We start from the raw sequence: 22,101 nt of genomic DNA on the forward strand, positions 1-22,101 counted from the left end.
CAACATTATCAAGTCATTAATTTGGACAATGCCAACTTAAAAATAAATTTATCTTTTTGAAACAGTTGCTTCCTTTGTGATGAGTTTATTATATAAACATTGCCTTAAAATCCAGAGGACACATGAATACCTGGCAAAATCTTACTTGCCATATACTTTCTTGGATGATAAATTTTAAGAAAAGAAACCTGAAAAAAAAAAAAAAGACTGAAGTATTTCCATGTAGAAGAAACAAAAGCAGTTAAAAAAAGTAAATTAATCCTTCAGGTCATTACTACGATTTTCTTATGGACACTGAAAACGTATTATATGTTATTATTCATCCATCCTGTTTAAAATACCTGTATTGGCAGACAAACCTCAGCGAGAATTTCAGGAAGATATTTTAATTTCTGAACTCTAAACAGAATAATTAAAGAACATTGAATAAATACTAAATATATATTCTAACATGTGCCATAGATTGGAAAACTTCTGAAGGAGTATTAAAAATCAAATTCAAATAAAGATATATAAAAACGGTACATATAGTACAGAAAAATAAATAGATTATTAAGCTATCACTGATTACATGCAAAAATGTCTTTCAGTCTTGAATTTCCTCAGTATCTGTAGGCAGTTCTATTAAATGAAGGTGTTACTGACAACAGTTTTTACTTAAAATGAGTAAATTAAAGTGTAGAGAAAACAATGTCATTGCCACTTCAGACAGCTGTGTATATGAGTGCAACTGGAGAAACAAGTGAGAAAGCAGGTATCACATTTTTGGTGTTTAGAAGCATAGAGCTGCTCGTAGTTTTTAATTATGATTTGTTGTTTCTTTTATCCCAATAAGACTTTTATTTCATGGCTTTGATTTTTATTCCTTGGCTTTGTTTCCACCTGAGCTTCCTCTGACAGCACAGACTGCTGAGTCTACATCTAGAGACATAAATGCAACTATTTAAATTAAGTTAATTAAAAAAAAAAAAATCATTTTTGTTGGAATGTGCCATAGCAGATAAAAGGCCACAGTGCAGCTGCCTGGTCGAAAACCCTCTAGCTGAGCACTGATAAAATTTATCACAGGGACACACATGGGAATGAGGAGCTTTCAAAGCAGCCTGTGGTAAAACGTGCAACAGCTAAATATATAAAGGGATGATAGAGCTTGACAATGAAATTGTGGCAAAAAGGGCTAAAAACTTGTTAGGAAAGGTTTCTCATGGGTCTTGGGTTTATTTTCTGAGATATTTTGTACACAGGGCCAGAGCAGAGAGTGGGGTGCCACATACTTGAACCCTCCCAAAGAGCTTGCCTTCCTGCTGTTCTTGCAACACACCTTGAGCAGTAGTGGCAACGGAAGAGCAAGGCTGGTACTAGCATTCAAAACAATCTGATGCTGGATTTTTGTCACTTAACATTTCAGCTTTGTCTTCCTGTTGTAATTATTTATTTTTAAAATGGTTTGGAAGTTAAAAAGGAGGGAGGTATTTCAGAGTACATCTGAAAGTCAGAATGTTACCAAAACCTCTGATCCTTTAAGGTCATCAGGTGTTTTGATGAATTCAGAAAAGCTCTATAATGAAAAAACTGCAATGTAACTTTGTTCATTAAAAGAATATATATGTGTAAGGTTTCTTTTTCTATTTGCAGTCACTCTTGTGGCACTCGTGGCTTGAGAGGGTAAAACTGGCATGCAGATACCTGAGTCTATGTGGGTATGTTTAGCTCAGTCTATGTGGGTATTTTTAGTTGTCCAAGGGTCTGGAAGCTGTGTGGAAAAAAAGAGTAAAACAATCTCTAAAATCAAAGTGAAACATCCTTTCTTTTGAAGAAAATCTGGATTAAAGGACTGTTGAGAACAGTGAAGAGCTGGAGGATTAAGCAATAGCATAAGGGTTTGTGAGAAAGCAGGCATGAAATAGGGGTAATTGGTGACTAATGCAGACTTTGCTCATACTTATCTGACACTCCTGAAAGTGTGCTGAAGGACACATTCTGCTTTCTCCTTTGCTGACATTTGCAAGCAACGTAAATGAAAATGGTAGTATTTTACACCTGTGTTGCACATGTGTGAACAGCTATAGGAAGAATCCTACAGCTGCAAATCAGGTCCAGAGAGCTGAAATAAGAAGAAGCAGAAGGTTTATAAAAGAGCATAAGCTAAAGCTTCTTGCCAATGTGGACAAAGAAAAGAGACAGAATGAGAGAGGAAAAGGTCAAAGGAAGTATGTGTGAGAGAGAGAGGGAGAGAGAGAGATGAAAAAAAAAACAGGCAACCAGGCTCAGAACAAAAAAAGGACAGGAAAAAAGTTGTTGTGGCTTGGGTTTTTTTTGGTTTTTGTTGTTGTTTTGGTGGTTTGGTGTTTTTTTTTGTTTTTTTTTTTTTCCATTGTTTGTTTGGGTTTTTTTGTTTTTTTTTTTTACTGTAATGAAACCATCAACAAACAAAAAGCAGAGACTAGTATCAAGGAAAATGGACAAGAACATGAGAATCAGACAACGATTCTGTCCTTCCCTGACAAGCAAATCCTAAAGCCCACACCAACCCATGCTCTAACAAAGGATACAATAAATTGGAAAAAAGGAAATAAATTCAAAACACACTTTTCAGGTAGTTTATTGCAGGGAAGTTTTATGAAGAGGGCAGACAAAATGGCTTCCAGAGTAAAGAAATCACACTGAGACCAAGTCTGATATTTTGCTTCATGATAATCCTGCATGCACCAAATATATTTTTGAAATCCTTGTCCTTTTGGTGCTATTTCATGATGGTGCAGCCCTTCTTGCATTATATGAGGTATTTGTTTAGCATCCTCCAAGCTGACAAGGGGGAGCTAGGCTCTGTCCCAAATAATCAGAGAGGCATAAGAGTGGAAGCTCTAATTAACATTATGGGACAGGCATGTCATAATTAGCAGTGTGGGAACAGCTGCTTGCATGCCAATTCTGCATGGCATGCTGTCCTTTCTCTCCAGTGCAGTTCCATCTCACTTCTAATGTGAAAAAGGAGAGATTATTCACCAGGGTGGTAGACATATTTCTGTTCTCAAGAACATTATGACATCATTAATCTTCTGTCAAGTCCGCAAGGGTGGGTTATGTGGATGCAAGTATTTCACAAGGCATTAAATAAAATTTAAAGAGGGAAAGAGACAGAAAGAGAAGATGTTTTACTGGGGTTACCATTGCTATAATACTGGCAATGTTAAAGTGGAAAACAGGAATACTCATCTCTGACAGATATTTATGCCTTGGAAACCAACTTGATGTATTTACTGTCTTAACAAACTCCAATAAAATAGCTCAAACAGAGTGGAAACATAGTTTTGAGGTGTTGTGCCCTGGGTCTCAGAAAAGGTGTAGGTCAAGACAGAATTACATTAACACACCATGTTTCCTTTCCTCACTCATGTAAAATACCTTTTTTTAGCTATGCAAAGTTAAGTAAGCAAGCTTTAAAATGGGATTATTTTAGTATTAATTAATAATTATTGCATGCTCTGGGGAATTAAAATAGGCATTTAAAAAGAGGAAGAAAGTGTTTATAACTTATTCATGTCATCAAAAAAATGTAGTCTGTCTGAAGTTGCTCTGTGATGAGGAGTAGTAGTAAATAAAATTAGGTAGTTAAATTGGCATGATAAATTAAAAAATAAATTTTAAAACATTTAAAAATTATGTGATGCATGTGTCATATGGTTCTGCCATTTATCAGAAAGATATCTGCATGTCTTACTCAAAGTATTAATACTGATTTGAGAGCTAGAGCATAGCTGTTGTTTCTTTTGTTTGTCCCAACAATAGTTAGTTGCTTTTACACAATCTGCTTATATGATTACTTTACCCAGACGAGGGAGAATTTTATAGTTTCAAAGGTCCCACAGTGGTAGTTGATTTTATTTCAATGCTAGAGACTTTATTAAATTAATTAAATTAGGCACATTTTCTTTCACATTTTTTCAGGGTCACATTTTTATCCTGCCTTGAGTAGGTGTATAAAAGAGGACAAAGGTTTGAATCATAAGATCATTTTGGCATGCAATCATCAAGAAAATTTTAAATAAAGCACCCTTATGTGATTGAAGGGAGTACTGTACTAAGTGGGACTCCGAAAATAAAAAGAAATTATCATTTCCCTGTTGGTTTTTAACTCAGTTAAAGCTGAATTTGAGTTTAGACTTCAGCTGCAATTCCAAACTATCTGGAAGTTCAATACACTTAAAAGAAGTGAATAAAACTGGAAAGTGGGAAGCAATTTGCTTGAGAAAGGAAACCAATATGTTGTCTTTACTTCCCTTAGCAGATCTTGTAAACTTCTTGTAAGTTTCTTGTAAATTTTTTAGAACTTGTATGATTTCTAGGGGGCAGTTTCAGCCTTGCTCAGTGAAACACAACTGGATGCAACGTGATTTGTATTTGTGTGCCCTCAGTATATGATTTGGCCTATGCTTCCTGAACCTCAGGTTTGTGATGACAGGAGGGCTGAGGGCTCAGTGCCCAATTCACTGGGTTACTGGATTTATTGCTGGAAAAGTACTTCCTAGACCAATATATACAGTTAGGTCATGTGGCCACCTTAGGAGAGGGGTAAAAATGTCTGTCTGGAAAACAGCTGAGTTTTCAGACTCCTCCACTCCTTCTGAAAGGGTTTGCAGAATACCCCAATGGCTGAGAATACTCCTCTGATTACAAATACATACTTACTCATTGCAGTTTATATGCATATGTTCTTGTGCCAACAATGACCTTCTTGAGGAGTTGTTCATTACTACTTACATATTTATAGACTGCAGTCACACCCCTCCTCAAGTTTTGCAATCTAAAAGAAGCCAGAGCCTTTTAATTCCCTCTCAGGAGCCAGGCTCTTGGTTTCTCTGTCTGCTCTAGCAGGCTGCCTCTGTCCTTGTGTCAGCCGTGGTGAACATTTCAGCTGGCTGGTCATGACATGAATGCTATTTCAAATGTATTTTCTTGGGTGCTTTACAAGCTGGAGAGCATACTTTTGTTTTTTCACAGGAATACCTCACTTACCAGGCTGTTTTTTTTTTTTTTTAAACAGTATTTCAAACTCATAATCTTACAATGTATAATTAATCTAACAAAGTCTTTCTCCTTCTCCTTACTTCCTTACTTATTCCAGCTGATAGCAGAAATTCCTGCTTTTAGCCTATAAGTCCATGCACTTTGAGCTATTAAATTTCATCACGGTTCTTTATCTTCACTCTTCAAGCTCACCCAGTTTTTTTGTCTGAATAATGCATCACGAAAGTGCTGATGTGCTGCACGACTTACTGTTAAAACAGGTAGATCTATATGTTTTTCTCACCACAGGTTACAAGCTGGACCTCATCTACTTGTTTCATACCTCTGCAGTCTGGTAATATTCTGCTTTGGACCATTCCCCATGAGCAGAACAATTCTGGGAACTGTACTACATTATTTTCTCTGAGGACACCCTTTTCATTTGCAGTTTTTGTTAGTTTGAGAACAAAAGATATCAGAGTGAGGGAGTGACTATGATGGACAAATGAAGGACAATAATTTTCAGGTATGAAGCCACCCTGAGGATTTTTTTTGAAGCCTCCTACTTTCCTACATGGATGTCAATATCATGAAATCTAGATTTTGGTGGCTTCTGGTTAATATAGTCTTTGTCCCAAATGGAAGTCAGGCGGAAAAGAGAGTGGAGCAGAAGTCTGGCAATTAAAAACAGTAGCATGGGGTTCATTCAGCAGCAGCACCAAGTTCCCATATTAGTAGGGGTCATGTTTATTTCCTCAAAATTAACCCCATTCCACCTTCCTTAGACATGTGCAGAGGGGCATGTTCTTGCCTGGATGAAGTCATGGATGCTTTGGTCCTAAAGGAGCTGAGGCAGCTTGTTTCACTGCAGGACCTGAAGACCAGAAAAATTGTTCTCACTCCTTCTTCAGGTTCTGGAATGAATTTTAAAAAATTGAAGATTGGGTTTTAGAATTATTCTCATGGTCTCACTATGGTGGCAAGTTAAGGTCATTTGACTAACTTAGAATTGTATTTATGTTATACTACTAGGATTTCTTTTTGGAATAACCACAAGACTCAATTTATTTAATCTATAGTTTCTGGCTTGAGGGTAACTATCATAACATCTGTCTTCCTTTTGAATCACTATATGTGCTTTATGTTTCAATCTATTTTAATATAATTTCTTTGGCCTCTCTAACTGAAACACCACATTATGAGCATAGGTCTGTCTCCACAGATTTTTAGCAGAAGCTGTTTGACAAATCGGAGGGCTTGAACAAATTTCAATAACCTATTGTTGGGAAAATATATGCTCTAATCTTCCATAAAATGATCTCCAATGAATTTTTTTTGGAACCAGAGCTGAATTTGTTCCAGGTCCCTTGCTTCATTATTTGTACATTTGGTTTCATATTTTCATGTTAATAACTCCATATTTCTAAAAGTTATGCCATGGAATCATTTGGAGAATGCCTTGTGCTTCCAGGATTTTGTAGTCTTTAATACTTTCTATCTTCTGGGCTTTCTTCCACTGTAATATTATTTGCTGTGCAGAAGCTGTGCTCTGACTTCTGAAATAATTTACCATTAATAGGGTAAAGCATGTAATAATAAGCCTACAATATGTGCAATAACTAACTTTTGAGACTACCATTAAATCCTTTCAAAGCAGAGTGATTTGGTTTCTATTTTGCACATATCTTCAGATTTTGACTTGAACTGAAATGTTTCTTTAGGCTATTCTGCAGCTGTGCTCACTTTCCTGATAGTGATACTGATAGTCATTCAAATCCATCTTGTGCTATTGTAACCTGCTGCTTGCCCATTAGTTGCAATCTGTGGGAGGAGAAGAAGAAAAATTGTGTCACTATTTCTTATCAAGGGACCACACAGTTGTTTGCCACTTTGACTCTGTGATGGATAGTTGTCTTGAGAGGTGATAGGTGCGAGACTGGAAATTTAGAAGAAAACAATGCAGGAGCTCAATAGCATTTTGTTATTGACACTTGGTAGATAACAATAGAGCGTTAATCAATCTCTTGTGTTGTTTTTATCCCTTTATTCTTTTTGTCTTCAAGATGCAGTTTTTCTCATCAGACTGACATGGCAGGAAAAAGGTTCAAGTAGATAACAGATATTTTTCTTTTACAGAGTACTGGACACAAAATGTGAAATTCCATGAAAAATAAATATTTGTTTCCTTTGGCAACTTTTTTAAAGCTTTTAGAAATTGGGTCAGGTGTTGGAAAAAGTAGAGTTTGAATATCTGAAATTTACAAGAAGACATCCTGTCTTAGAAACAGTCTTTTTTCAATTTTATTGTCAGCAGGCTTTTTTTATCACTATATTTCAACAATTTAACTTGCTGTAGCCCATTTCTTATTATTTCCTTCCTAGATATAAGCTAAAGTGATGAAAAAAAAATACCCTGGAAGTTAAATGATGTCATTTACTTAGATCTGCTCAAAGCCACATAGTCTAGGGAAATGTAGATCCAGGACAATATCTGCTGGTATTTCATACTAGATTTCTTTCTTTTATGGCCTTCAGAAAATTGAATAATAGTACAAAATTCACTGTTTTCAAAAAGGTTAGAAGTGGTGTTCAATATGTTTGGGAAGCACAGAAAAAATGACAGGAGTTTGTTTGTGAGCTGAGGTTCATGCTAAATCTGGTAAGAGCTAGAATTTAGTTCAAAGAGACATTAGTGAACATGGGAGTCCTGCTGTACTAGCATGGAATGAAAGGCTTGGGTACAAAGAGTTCACAGTTGGAATAACAAAGATGAGAAATGACGAGGGTGCTATTGTTATTTACTAAAATGTGTAAAATTATATAAAAAATGGTGATTGTACTGGGGCCTCCAGGGAGTTTGAAGGAACTGAAGACCAACCTGTAAGACCGTAAGTTCACATCTGATATACAGGGCATTGGTAATTAGTCTTAGTTTTGGATGTATCAGACAAAAATCTTTTCACTAAGATTTGTCTCTTTGTCTTGTCCTGTTATCCTGTATAAACCAAGTTTTTTATGCAAATTTTCCTGACAATGGTATAGGGAAAATTCTAAACCTTCCAGTGGTTCCACAATAAAGGACCAGCATGCATATACTCTGTGCTTTATTTTGACAGTGTAAAAATTTGATGTATATTTGTTTGGTGAACTAAATAGCATGGTTTTTGCCACAAAAAACCCCAGAAAATACATAGTCATTAATTTTAAGTAAGCCTGAGGGTTGAGTGCCTTGCTCATGCTTTGTTCTAAAGCATGCAGAAATAGCCAGCAAAGCCTGCACACATGGATGCACTAGCAACCATCCTGACACGATTTCAGATGGGGTCAAGGAGCTATATGGTAAATAGGATGCTCTATGCTGCGCTTCAGTTGTGGCACAACAGGTTGGCGAGTTGATGTAAAGGCACATTTGTTCCCTAATTCTGGTTTCCAAGGTCTAGCTAGAAGGAACAGACCCTAGATACATTTTGCTCTCATCTGCTTACTTCTTTTCAAAAATTTACATCTGTTTTGTCACATACCTTCTGCATGGCTATGCTTTGCAAGGCAGAGTTATGGTGTACACCATATCAGCTTCTTCTGTCTGACAAACATTCACATAAGCTCCTTTCATCTCCACTGTGGGAAATGTTAGAGATGGCAAATGATACACTACAGTTCTACAATGTCTTTATCAAGTTTCCAGATTATCTTGCTTTCATCACTTTCCCCTTGCCTTCTGAGTTGAAGTAGCTGTCAACAAAATCTCAGAGAGGTCTCATTGGATATGAAGTTCTTGTCAGGCAGAGCTGTAGGAATATTTATCATGTGATCTTATAAGATTTGAGAAACTTGTTGCTGTTCATCCAAATCACATTCAGGTTCTGTGAAAGGAACAGTAATCAATCAACAGCAGTACCACAGGAAATAAAGAATTCTTATGCACAAGCATTAACTAGCAACTCCTCACATAACACTTGCTCTTTAGCAATACCAGCTGACCACCCAGTTCAGCACAACATCTACCACTCGCACCTGTTCCCATGTCACTATGGCTTTTCCAAGCAGAAAGGTAGTTTGTGGCCTTTATAACTCTCACATGTCTGACATATTATTTCATAACCTTGCACTCCTTCTTGCACCCCATGCCCCTAAACCTTGGCTCTTGAATGCTTGTCTGCCTTCCACCTCCATAACAGCTAAAAGGCACAAATGCCCCACAGGAGCTGGGATTCTGAAGAAAAAACAGCAGTAAAATAACATACCTCTAAGATGAAGGAGACACATAGGTTTCTGAATGCTTGAGTGGCAAGTTTCAGGCATCCATGATAGACAGAATTTGATATTTTACAAATAATTACCTAGTGCTGGTCAAAAAGAGGAAGTATATCAGGAAAATATTTAAGATGCTCCTGTCACTAGGACTGATGATCTAGGTTCATGTCTAGTGTAGCTGGAGACTTTCTGTGAAATACTGTAACACTGCAGCCCAGCTTCTTGAATGTATTTTAAAATTGCTGAAATTCAGCTTTTTTCAGATAGAACAGACAAAAATCTTTTCACTAAGTATGTCATTGTTCAAAACAGAGCAAAGGATCGCATTAAAGAAGAAATTACCAGGCTGCAGTATATATATTAATCATTATACCTGTTATAGGTAAAAACTGATTCAGCCAATTTTAATAAAAATAAAAAAATGAAATTTATTTGCTACTGATACACAGTCCTGACCACCAGCAATCAAAGGCAGTACCGACCCCGGGATTGAAGCTGGGTGAACTGTGATCTTGCCTCTATCGCACCGAATCCCCCTGTTCACCAATGCCGCCTGGCAGAGTTCGATTTTTATACTCTTTTTCTTGCCCGAGGTGGAGTCCCTTTGTCCTTCCTTGGAGTTCTTCATATTAATGTTGTGTCTATTCTCTGTCCAGCACTGGACAAAACCTTGTCCGGGAACTGATGTGTATCTGCTCCTCGGTTCCCAGAATCCCGCATTCAGATGTATGTCCTTGATGGTCCTGTCTATCTGAGATGAACATCTTCATGGGCCATCATCACTGGGCGTTCTCTCCTTTGTGGCAGCAAGAACGCCCATCTCCTGTGCAGGCTAGGTCCATTTCGTATGTCAATGACACACCTCCTCCTCGGCTGCCAGCTGCGGTTTCACCACCCTGTGAAGCAATCCCCTTCTCCCTTGCTAGTATGATTTTAAAGCTTTATATTATATTATTCTAATAATCATATTCTAGCAGCACGGATTACCACCATATCCATAACATATCTGAAATACTTCCAAGTGATACTCAGAAACTGTTTTGGGTTGCCTTTATGCCACTTATTCACAGCCTGTGGCAAACAAAGGAAAGCCTGAGTACTCCAGCACTCATGGTTTCCTTGTGCAAAGAGAATGAAATACTTAAATATCATTAAAAACCTAAACTTTACTATTCTACTTTTAAAATAGGGATCATTTTATAACATTTCTGCTGGTTACAATTATATAAATGTCTAAGAAGAAGGAGTGTTTGATAGTGTGCTATGTTCAGTACATATTATGGTGGGCCTTGATTTTGAGTGGGTCTTGATGGCTACTGTAACACAAAAAAACCAGTAAAAATAGCTTAAGAAAATCAAAAGGTAAACATAATGGCTTTTATGCTTAGAAAAAGATTAGGTCAATTGAAATTAGGTAGATTTCAGAAAGCATGAGATAAGAATACCAGTGTAACTTGTTATTGTGAAAAAGTAGAAATCTGGTAGCCTTTGATTTACTTGTAACACTGTTTAGCACACTGTTAAGCACAAAAAGAGTCAGGAAAACATAATATATCAGTGTAGCTGCTAATATTCTTTGGAAAAAGCAAGTAAGGAAAAAAATAATAGATAATAGCCATGAGAGAATTCTTATCTTATATAATCCTTTGCTCAGTCTTGAGCAATGTTCTAGCTAATAAAATTATTTTCTCCCTCATTAAGCAGAACAGGGTTCGGATTAAATAAAATAATTTACAGATGAATTGTGAATATGTCCTGTCATGCATGCCCTCCTAATAACATGTCTCTCTGGCCTCTGGATATAAGTTGATATCTCTCTGGATATAAGTTGAAGTACTTATATCATATGGAGAGACCTGAAAACTGCCATGAACATTTTGGTCCACTGCCAAGAAAAACTATTTATCAATGGCACATAGTGTCCTGATATATACCACAAGAACAGATTTTTAACTGGGAACAAACATTAGGACAAGACCCTTTCCCTTCCCCGAGTGCATTAAGACAGACTGGGATGCTGTGCTCTCTTCTTCAGAAGCTTCATGAAGAAACCTCAAATCTATCTTAGTAATGCAGGTCTGTTAAACACATTATCAGAGTGCTTATAAAATTCAAAATCATTAATCTAACAAGCCTCCCAAGAGCAGTACCATGCTGTTCTTGCATTTTATGGATGGACGATTAAGGTGCAGGGAAGTTTATGTGGGTAGTCTGTAGGTGGCTATAGGTGGTAAGATGTCCTGACATGCCTGGAAGGGCAGGAGTGGATGGATTTGCTCTACTATATCTTATTCTTTCTCCATAAAATGTAGCCCCATGTATTTAACAGCTTTGCTGCAGGGCTGCTGTTGACTGAGAACCAAACCATAACTGTCTCAGCACATTCACAGTAGACGTATCTTCCTTAATATCTGGACTACTTACTCATCAAATTAGGCATGAGTTTTGAGAATGCACTTTTTTCCACTACTACTGTATGGAATAGTGGGTGATGAAAAAAACTTCATTTCCTTTGGCACTCAAGCTAACACCATCAAAGAAGCTCAGGGAGTGGGAGCCCAAATATGCCAGTAAGAGGTCAGGCAGATCTTGCTTGAGCTGGGGAGGGTTGCTACCATTCCATGTTGGTATATGCTCCAAAGGTCAGTTAGATCAAATGCTCTGCTCAGCAGCCAGTAAATATATTACTTAATATCAGGGGAAATAAAGAAAAAAAAAAGAAAGAAAATAAAGAAAGACAATTAAATTTTCAATAAAGAAAAAGCAAGTGACTGCAATATAATCTGCAAGTGCCATGCAGGGGGCTGGGATAATTTACTATTATAGGATTAAATTACAGTTGTCTTACTTTTGGGGAGGTTTCAGTCTTCAGCTTTAATATTTCTTTGCTGCATTAGCTGGATTTGCATGTGTCATTGGCTTATACAATGAAATTTTCACAGGACTTAATGTTTTGAGTCCTAATTTAGATTTTGGCCCAACTGCTTTTGAAGTCAACAAGAAGATTGCCACTAAATTCAGTGAGAACTTGGATCAGGCTTCATAATTGCTACATCGTCTCAATCTCACACCTGATAACAACCATTTAGAAGTGCAGTATAAAAACTGTGATGCTGCTGGGATGAGTTCAGTGAGAAACAGAACCCCTCCACATTTAACATAAATTTAATGATTTAAACAGATTTTAGAATTAAGTGCTCTCTTCGCACGGTAGTATAAGATGACTCCTCCCAAAATTTACTGAGAAGAGTCTCTGTATTTGCTCTCTGATCTGCCTGAATCCTTTAATATGCTTTTGTTTCTTTAACTTGAAATCAAATAATGAATTTTCCCTCTCTCTGTCACAAAAGGAAACAATTTTCTGCAAAATGGTGGCTTTTCCAGTGCTTTGCAAAAATGGCTGCTGCTAGGATTAGAATTAGAATCATGGCAATTGTAAATGCTAAACTAACCCTTTTCCCATTACATTTCACAGTTCGTATATGATCACCTACACTGTGTTCTCTCTGTGTGGATGCTCAGATTGCTGGCATGAACAAAATGAGGGCAAATCCTTTGAAAATTGCAATTGTTTTGTGAATGGGTATTTATTATGAGTATAAACTAGAGGGTGAATGTTTTTGCTGGGATTGAAGGGTCCACAGGACTCAGGTCAGGTTGGTCTTTGGCTGATATGACAACACAGGTTTAGACTGACCTAAATGGGAGGGATGTTGCTCACGTGCACTCATGATCCTTTGTGTCCTTCAAATAAACTTGCAAATATCAGCCCAAAGGGGTCTTAAAGCTGATCAAGGACAAAAGATAAAAGAAGTTGTCTCAGAAGTGTCTAGGTGACTCACAATTCTGATCATTTACCCATTGAACTTGCACATGAGAAAATGTTGCATGTCTGAAACTACATGTTTTTTTCTTCCAATGAGCATACTAAAATCCTTAAACACTTCATGCAGAACTGCTGTCTACTCATAATGTGAAAAACTTCCCCAAAGTCATGATTTGGTCTTTGAGCCAGATGCAAATGAAATGACATTGAATATCAGTATAGCTCTTTTTCATGGGTGAGGAAAAAATTTGCAATCTTTCTTCCACAAAAGCTGCTTGGCAGAAGAACATAACAGACATTGGCTACCAGGAGAAGACCCACAAGTAACAAGTGTTGTAATGAAAAAACATTTTTATTGCCATTATAATTTGCCAGTTTTGCTTCCTTTGCAGTTCTTGTCTGTCTCAGAGCTGCAACACAAATTTGAAAAGATGGTTTTCACTCATTTTTGGGGGTTCTTTGTAGAAAAGCAGGTGTTCAGAGTACAACCAAATGCCATTCAGTTCCTTCATGATATTGTAATGATTTTCACCTTATTATTTTTTGTTGGGTTTTTTTTGTTTGGTTTTTTTTTTTTTTTGGTTTTTTTTTGTTTGTCTGTTTGCTTTTTTTTTTTCTGCTGTCCCATATAATAGATTATATCCCGTGCTGATGCTAAACACTGCCTGTGTATGTGTATGATCTTTGTTACCTATTTTGGCTTCTCTTCCAGACTCAAATATATAAAGCTTCAGAACCCATACATACTATAATACAAGTACACATGGAGAAAGACAGAATAACCCTCCCTATCATGATACAGTAGTAATCTAATTTAATGAAATCTTGGAGCATAGGCTAAACCAGAGAACCATTTCTCCCTTACTGATGTGGTTTGCATGAGGCACAGAGCCTGAGGAGAGAACTATTTTATTGTAATGCAGTGATTCATCCGTTACTTTGTATATTGAATGAATCTATTGACTTGTTTATGATATGCCTTGTGTTTGGGGAATCTGAAATTCTGATTCACTTCAAGCCTTTTTAATTATAGTATATTCATTGAAAACAGACGCTTTAATATTCAACTTGAGGTTTTTATAAGCTATGCAAATATTTTATTCGCGTATTTTTCTGCTGCTTACAGCCAAACCTTGATAGCAAAATTTTCAGAATGCTGTTTTATCTTACAGAAACCTCAGGGAATTCATATTCCCAAAACTTTTTCATTTGCAGATTATACATTGTACTCTACCTTATTTTTTATGCTTTAAAAGTTTTCTCTAGTAAGGAAATTAAGGTATAATATCAGTCTCTGATGCTTAAATTAATTGACATAAATTTTTGGTTAATTTGAAGGAGTGTAGTTATTAGACAGCGTTTTATGTTCTTCTGACATTGTATAGCTAGGCTAGCTGTGGAAAGGCTAAACATTCTTAAAGCTCTTCCACTTGGTTACTGCATTTTGAAGAAGTGAATCTCCTGAAATTTTCAAGAAGAAGCCTGTTGAAGGAAACCAGTTAAACAGAGCTGGGTGGCACTGAACCAAATATGGGTGCACTGCTAGATATCAGACTTTTGACAATGATTCATCTTTTCTCTATAGTATTCCCACAGAGAAACTCTAAAAATCTAATAAAGAACAAAAATATTCATGCCAGACTAACAACAGTTGTCAAGAAAGATTCACTCAGACTTTGGTAGAAGAAAGGTTATTTCTAAATATCAGCCCCTGAAAAGAAATCTACCTCTAACCCACAAAAAACAAACTCTCAGACCCATAGGCATTAGAACACCAATAGTTATCAACATATCCACTCTTCATCACTGCAGGATAAAAATATCATCAAATATAAATCCTGTAATATGCACATCCTAAAAAGCTCTGAGTCCTTTCTTTGGAATGTTTTCCTGAGGCCTGGCTGTGTCTTCCTTATTCTCAGGGACGAGCTGTTGTTTCTTGTTCTAATCCATGCAAAGGTACCTTGGATATAGGTCCTCAGCAGCCTGCAGTATCCCTTATCTTCTTTTTCTTTGTCCCATATTACTGCCTTCCATTTTTCTTCCTGTCTCAATCAGTAATGCAAGAGGTCTCTCAGCATATTTTTCCCATATCTTAGTTTGCAAGGAACTGTGAACCTATCCCCACTTCCTAATCACCTTAATATTTTTCTTACCAATTAGATGGTTTCAGATGTTGACTGAAGAGGGGGAATAGTGCTGCACCTCATAGCCCTGCTGTTCAGCAGAGAACACAGAACTCTTTATGAGTCCTTCTTTAGTAAGCAATTAACCACCAAAGCCATGGACAATTTTTCTGATCCATGAACACTACTGAATTCACCAATGTTTTCTAGTGATTGGTTGCACAACCCTGAATCATATCACAGAACAGAATTATAGAATCATCAAGATTGGAAAAGTTCTCCAAGATCATCAAGTCCAAATTTTAGCCAAACAGCACCATAATGACTAAACTGTACTACAACCTATCATGTCTACTAACTTTTGAATGCATCCAGGAATGATGAAGCCACTGCTTCCATGGGGAGCATGTCCCAATGCTTATCCACTATTTCAGCGAAGAAATTTTTCCTGATATCCAGTCTGAACATCCTCTGATGCAGCTATCCTCTTGTCCATTGGTGGTTGTCTGGGAAAAGAGGCTAGCCATTACCTGGCCACAATCTCTTTTCAGGTAGTTGTAGAAAGCAAACAGGTCTCCCCTTAGCCTTCCTTTCTTCAGTCTAAACACCCCCAGCTCCCTCAGTCACTTCTCACCAGACTTGTGCTCCAGACACTTCCCCACCTGTTTTGCCTTTCTCTGGGCAACTATTCCTCCTTCCACAGAGGTTGAATGCAGAACAGAACTACTTTCTTTTTCTTTACTATATCTTACTTTTCTGAATAAAAATATGGCATAAAAATAATATGTAACTTGGTGTTTTCTTCATTTGCTAGTCTTTTAAGTACCACTAATTTCCACCTTTTACTTTCTTGATGAGTAGTACACACACATACACACACATACACACAGAGATACACACACAATCACTAACTGGTGTTTGCAAGCTGTACTTCTTCTTCCTGGATAATCTAAGTTTGCAACTCGGGCATTAGTACTTTGTCAGACATTAGCACTGAAATGCTCTCCTGAATCAGAACCCGAGTACTTAAAAATGTGAAGTAAACTGGATGAACATTTTAGCGTTTCCACTTGTTTTCCTCTTTTTTATCTTTGTTTATTAGGAACATATTTTTTGGATAATTTTGAAATAATACTCTCTTGTTTAACAAAGCAGAAACACATATCTTGAATCTCCCAGTGTGCTTTTCACTGGGAGATGCAGTAGACACCAGCTACATTTTTGAAACAGATTGGTATGGTTGTGGGTACTTGATTTGCAAGATTGCACCCATAGCTCATCATGCCATGTCCATCATCAAGGACACATACCAGAAGAGCATGGGTGAGGCATTGCTGCTTCCTCCTGAGCACCTTTTTTTCCTGCTTTATAGAATAGAATGGAATTTCTCAAAAGACATTCATAAGAAGGTCATCAAGCTCAGAATCTTCTGACAATTTTTCTTCTCCTTTGTAGCTCTACAGGAATAACCTCACACACTATTGCTGGAAATCAGCCAGCAGAATTATTTTAAAGTTTGTTTTTATAGTCTGACTAAATTTTTAACAAAAAAAAATTTAAAAATAATTTAAGTGCTAAGTCATAGGTCAGCTCTTCATGAGTCTACAAGAAAATTGTATGCAATAAAAATAGATTGCACCCACTTCCATGTTAAACAGCATGAAAGAAACAATAGCATTTACAATACATTAAAAGGAAAATGCCTTCTCCCACTCCTAATAAAAAATTTGAGATCAGGGTCACTTTCTAATAGGTGTTATTTTCTCTATTTTAATAAAGGTATTTTAATGCCTGTGTTCCATGCCATACAGTATGTCATTTTTCCACGGATTGGCTTAAGAAAATGCTTGAGTAGGGGGCACAAGCACTCCTCAAATACTGCTGCTTCATGCCAAACACAACTAACCCACAGAAGAAGGAAGCCAGAGAAAGCAGCAACTGGGCCTAATTACAAACAGACGACTTCCAGTCCAGAGAAGAATGGGGAGGTTTCAAGGATGGAAAAAGGTCATGAAGCCCATCTAGGTCAGCCAGTCTCTGGCTTTGAATTGGCATTTGTACTACTCTCACCCACCCCCAAATCCTCACACACAGAATATTTTTGTTCTCCAAATAGTTGTCCAATGTGTGCTGAAAACTATTAATCCTCTTTGGGCTTGCCTCAGTCCTTAGTGCTTTTCGCCATACAGACTGGTTATCTTTGCTATGTTAGAGACCAAACCGCCTGTGAATGGGGAGCTCTTTCATTACTATAGAAGTCAGAAAGAGGCTCTGAAAAAATGAAACTCTTATTGCAGGAGAATTATATATTTCCATGGATCATTTATTCTGATTTCTGAAGTATTTTCTTCATCAAATATCATTGCAAACTCCTTTCATGGATGAAGTACAAAACAGATGAAACCAGATGTATAGCTGAGATACTGTACTCCAGTCACCTGCTTTTTTGGGCAGGTCTGACAAGCTGGAGTGTCCTGGGTTGTGTATGACTGATTTCCTCAAAGCCAGCCCACTTTGCATTCGTACTGATTTTTACACTGAATCTTAGATCAAGCTTGGCAGGGAACATGAAGCTAACAAAATAGAAGCATGAATTTCTTATGTATTTTTCCAAAATCAACCAACAGACTCGTGGCCACATGGAGCACAAGTTTATTTTATAAGTCCACTTGCAGCTTCACTCTCTGTTGCTCTGAAACTGCATATGGTCCCCATGATTTGGGGTTTGGCAGCAAATGCTTTGCATCATTCACAGGATGATGATGTATGTTAGCCTCTGTATATTTCTAAGAATTTTCTTAGAATTTAAAAGTTATTTTGCTCAGACAAATTAAAAATCCTCTAGAAGGGAAAAAGTAATGTCTGTGGACTCTATCAAATGTTTTAGCAAACTGCATGGTAAATGAATTTTTTTCTTTGTGTATTTCTTGCGTTTGACCACTAGAATTTGAAACTTCACTGTGTCACTATGACTAAAGGCCAGAAGATCATATGATAATTATCTCTAGTGCTGAAAAGGCAGAAAAAAATTTCAGGCCATGCTGCAGAAACAAATTTGCTAAACTGCCTTAAGATCTGAACTCTAATATTCTTCTGTGTAGCTGTAATATGCACAAACTTTTGTTCTGCCTGATGGTGGTCAAAAGGAGTCATTAGTGTAACAACAATTTATTAGTCACAGATGACTGATTTTGTTGCAGGAATTACTGGGAAACACTACTCCTCAACCTACATCAGACCAAGGGTCAGACTGTTTGACCATAATAGCCTATCCTTGTTTAAAATCAATATTGCAACAGTACTTAGGGAATATAGGTAACAGCAGCCAAATTACCAAAGGCTAACATAACATTCACTGCAGAACCAGAACTAGTTTTACCCTAAAACAATACATAAATCAAGGATATCTATCTATCTATCTATCTATCTGATAAGCAGAACAAAAGGTTTGCAGTTATTTTCACACTAAAAATTCTCTCTCCCTTTGTAAAAAGTTCTGAAAGGAAGGCAAAAGTATTTTAAGCATCAAACAGACTAATGGATAGGGGTGCCAGTATATTCACTTACAGATAGTACTGTCAGGAGTTGTTTTCTGGGCTAGGATATTAAACTAGGAACCAGCAAAAATAAAGAGCACTGCAAAAATCCAAATCTGTTAAATGTTGAATCTATTAATCCATAGCACATTTTCTTGTGAATCATACTTAGACATTCAGCTCATAAATTATTTATTGGTTGTGGTCAAATGATTGTTGGCACTTATGTAATGATCTTTTGTGTGAAAGGTTGCATAGTTTACAGACACATTTCAATAGATACTGAAGAGCTGAATTCCTTTAATATTACAGAGAAGAAATGACAGCTGTTACATATTTGCTCTTGAAAAGTGGCAAAGCTAAAAGGATTAATTAAATTTTAACTTTTTTTTAAGAGTACTTATTTTGTGCAAAGTCCTAGTAACTAGGCCCTAGGCATTTTGTGCTGGGCATTCAGGAATAGAAGGAAAAAAAAAAAGAAGAAGCTTGCAAAAGTAATCTTTGTAACATTGCAGACCTGTTAGAAGTTTTTCAGTGAAAAGGAGGCCTTAAGTTTGTCATGCTCTGTAATATTATCAATTATTTGGGCTGGACTCTAAATGTAAATTTTCTACAGAAGGACTACAACTGGGCAGTCTAACATTTTTCTTGGAGTCTGACCCTGAAGATTGAATAGACTTGGCATAAAGTGCAAACAGGCACTAATGGGCACCACAGATACAAAGAGGGTGGAGGCTTGCAAAACTGCTGTTGGGATTTACTGTTTTACAGACATACATAAATTTATAAACTCCTTTGCCACTTCTAATTGCCAGTTTGGGTGAATGTGCAGATATTAAACCAGTTGATGCTTTTAAACACTTATTTCCAATTATGAATATATATAAAAAGCATAAACTTTAGAGACTTAATTTCTTGTTTTCTTTCAAATGAATGTTGGAACTTAGATTTAGTCCAGTGTGAGAAATGTGGATTTCTTTGATGCATGTCTTAATTTCCCTTTTTTTCTAAAAGGATGAAAGAGTAACAAAAAAGAGAGAATTTACTGAAATTTGTTAGCAACATGGAATGTAGGTGATTAATTTCATACCATAAATAATAACAATCAGACAAAGACAGACTGTCTCTTATGGAGACCTCATTGCCTATAAAGAAGTAATCATTGAAAAGGAGGAAGAAATGAGACTCACTTTCATGGTATGGTAAATGGAAATATGAGGTCAAAATCACCACACACAGATAATAAACAGGTAACAGCAAATTTCAGGTACAAGACTTTCATTAAAAATAGTGCTCAAATTGACCACAAACCTTCACACTGCTGAAAGCCAAGGAGGAAGGACAGAACCTGACAAGCATTTGGGGAGTCCCCCAGCCTGAACCACAGCCTGATTCCAATTTTGGCTAGTTCATGGAATTCAGTGGGAATATGACTGTAGTTCTGCTGCCTTCTGAAATAATACTTCCAGATGCCAGTGAGCTCTCAAAGAAAGTGGCCTTGGAGCCAATATGCAAGCATAAAATATAAAATAGAACAGAAATATGAGTTAGGTGTTTGAATTCCTATATGTAGAGAGGGAATATACTTTTCCACTTCAGATATTATGGAGAATTTCCTAACTGCATCAGAACTGACTCATAACATGACGTGCCATGGTAAGGGTACAAGAAGGCAGCCCACTTGCTGCCACACTATAATTTGTTGAGTTAGAAATCTAAGAGGCAAACTCTTCTTGTAGCTAAATGGTATAGTTTTTTAAAACTTTGTTTAATAAGATTATATAAGATTCTTGGTTAAAGAGCTTTTACATGTAATAGATTTAATGTACTTTACACAAAATTGTGCAATTAATTTGGATAGGAAATAAGTTTTTGTATGTATGGGAATGGATTAAGTAATGCAATGAATGTGGCAGTTCTGTCAAACCTTTGCAATTAATTAGGAAGGTTCACTCTTCTTTTCTTCAGGAGAAAGAAATGTTGTTTTATGAGTGTGTTTTAAACAGTTTGCAATGGTAAAACCACTCCTCAGAGTCTGTGTGAATATTGTGGTGCATCCAGCAATGGAGTTGCTGTCAAAAGGGAATTTAAAGGAACAGAAATTTTCTTTGCTACCACTTGCTCTTAAGAGCAGAATGATTCATGCAACTTGCTTAACCAGTTTTGTAAATCCTCATGGATGGAATGATTTGGGAAAACATTCATTACACAAAATCACAGATTCATAGAATAGGCAGAGTTGGAAGGGATCCAAAAGGCTCATTGGGTCCAACTCCTGGCCCTGCACAGCACCACTGCTGAGAGTTGTATCATGTGCCTGAGAGAATTGTCCAAATTCTACTTGGACTCTGTCAGGTTTGGTTGGGAAGCCCAGGGCACCGGGAATATTTCTCTGTCTGCCTGGGGTGCCCTGACCCCCAGGGGAGCACTGGCTTTGACCCTCATTCATGGAGAAAGTTTCCTAGACTTCAAGATAGACTAGAATCCACAAAAGTGGATAGATTACAGAGAGTGGTGTAAGTGTATCACTTGGTGAGAAATTTAGATTTCGGGATTTTTAATATGTTGTGGGTAGAAGCAAGATGGAGGGCACAGGGTGTTGTCATGGGTTTCTTCTTCATGCTTCTTCTTCCTTCTTCTTCATGGGTTTGGGTGGCATTTTGTAATTGGGCAGAAAAGTCCGCATTGCAGGCTCTTTGGGATCAGTTATTGGGTTAAAAGGGAAAATAATCTAGGATCTAGGTCTCAGTTCTTAATTGGATAGTTTAATCTTAAAAGACCTTGTAACAGGAGATTGTTAGCCATTTTGTGCCTTCTAATGAAAAGCTGCCAAACTCACATTAGTGAGACTGTTTTACTGATAAGAAATAACAAACACTTGAGGCCGACCATGAACTACCATTTCAAGTGCCTTCAATCCAGACCCAGAGAATGTGACAACTGGGACCCCACAGTTTGGGGCTGTGACCGCTGCCCTCTAGGTCCTGTTCCAGTGCACAAATATCCTATAGATGAAGAACCTTTTTCTAACATCCAGCCTAATCTTCCCCTGACACAATTTCAGGTCATTCCCTTGGGTTCTGTCATTGGTTGCCACAGAGAAAAGATCAGTGCCTGCCCCTCCTCTTCCTCTGACAAGGAAGTTCCAGATTGTGATGATATCTCTCCTCAGTCTCCTCTTCTCCAGGCTGAATAGACCAAGTGACCTCAACTGCTCCCTCAAACAGTTTCCCTTCAAGGCTCTTCACCATCTTTGTCCTCCTTTGGACATTATCTGACAGTTTCCTGTCTTTCCTGTATTACAGTGCCCAAAACTTCACACAATACTCAAGGTGAGGCTGCCTCAGTGCAG

General features: G+C 37.2%; 2 long non-coding RNA genes across 5 annotated transcripts in view; one reads left to right on the forward strand and one right to left on the reverse strand.

Moving 5' to 3' along the window:
• LOC135290095 (uncharacterized) overlaps nucleotides 1-22,101 on the forward strand; it is a 97,132-nt gene that overhangs the window by 1,757 nt on the left and 73,274 nt on the right. The window lies entirely within an intron of this gene.
• LOC135290096 (uncharacterized) overlaps nucleotides 6,728-22,101 on the reverse strand; it is a 36,109-nt gene continuing 20,735 nt past the window's right edge. For 2 of the 3 annotated variants that reach the window (XR_010352810.1, XR_010352808.1), the window contains exon 3: nucleotides 7,589-8,870. This is a non-coding gene — a long non-coding RNA (uncharacterized LOC135290096). Of the gene's footprint in view, nucleotides 6,829-7,588; nucleotides 8,871-22,101 lie in introns of those variants that run through there. The other variant, XR_010352809.1, reaches the window with a different exon arrangement.

The sequence above is a fragment of the Passer domesticus genome, chromosome Z (assembly GCF_036417665.1).
Source record: "Passer domesticus isolate bPasDom1 chromosome Z, bPasDom1.hap1, whole genome shotgun sequence".
In the NCBI taxonomy this organism is placed as follows: Eukaryota; Metazoa; Chordata; class Aves; order Passeriformes; family Passeridae; genus Passer; species Passer domesticus.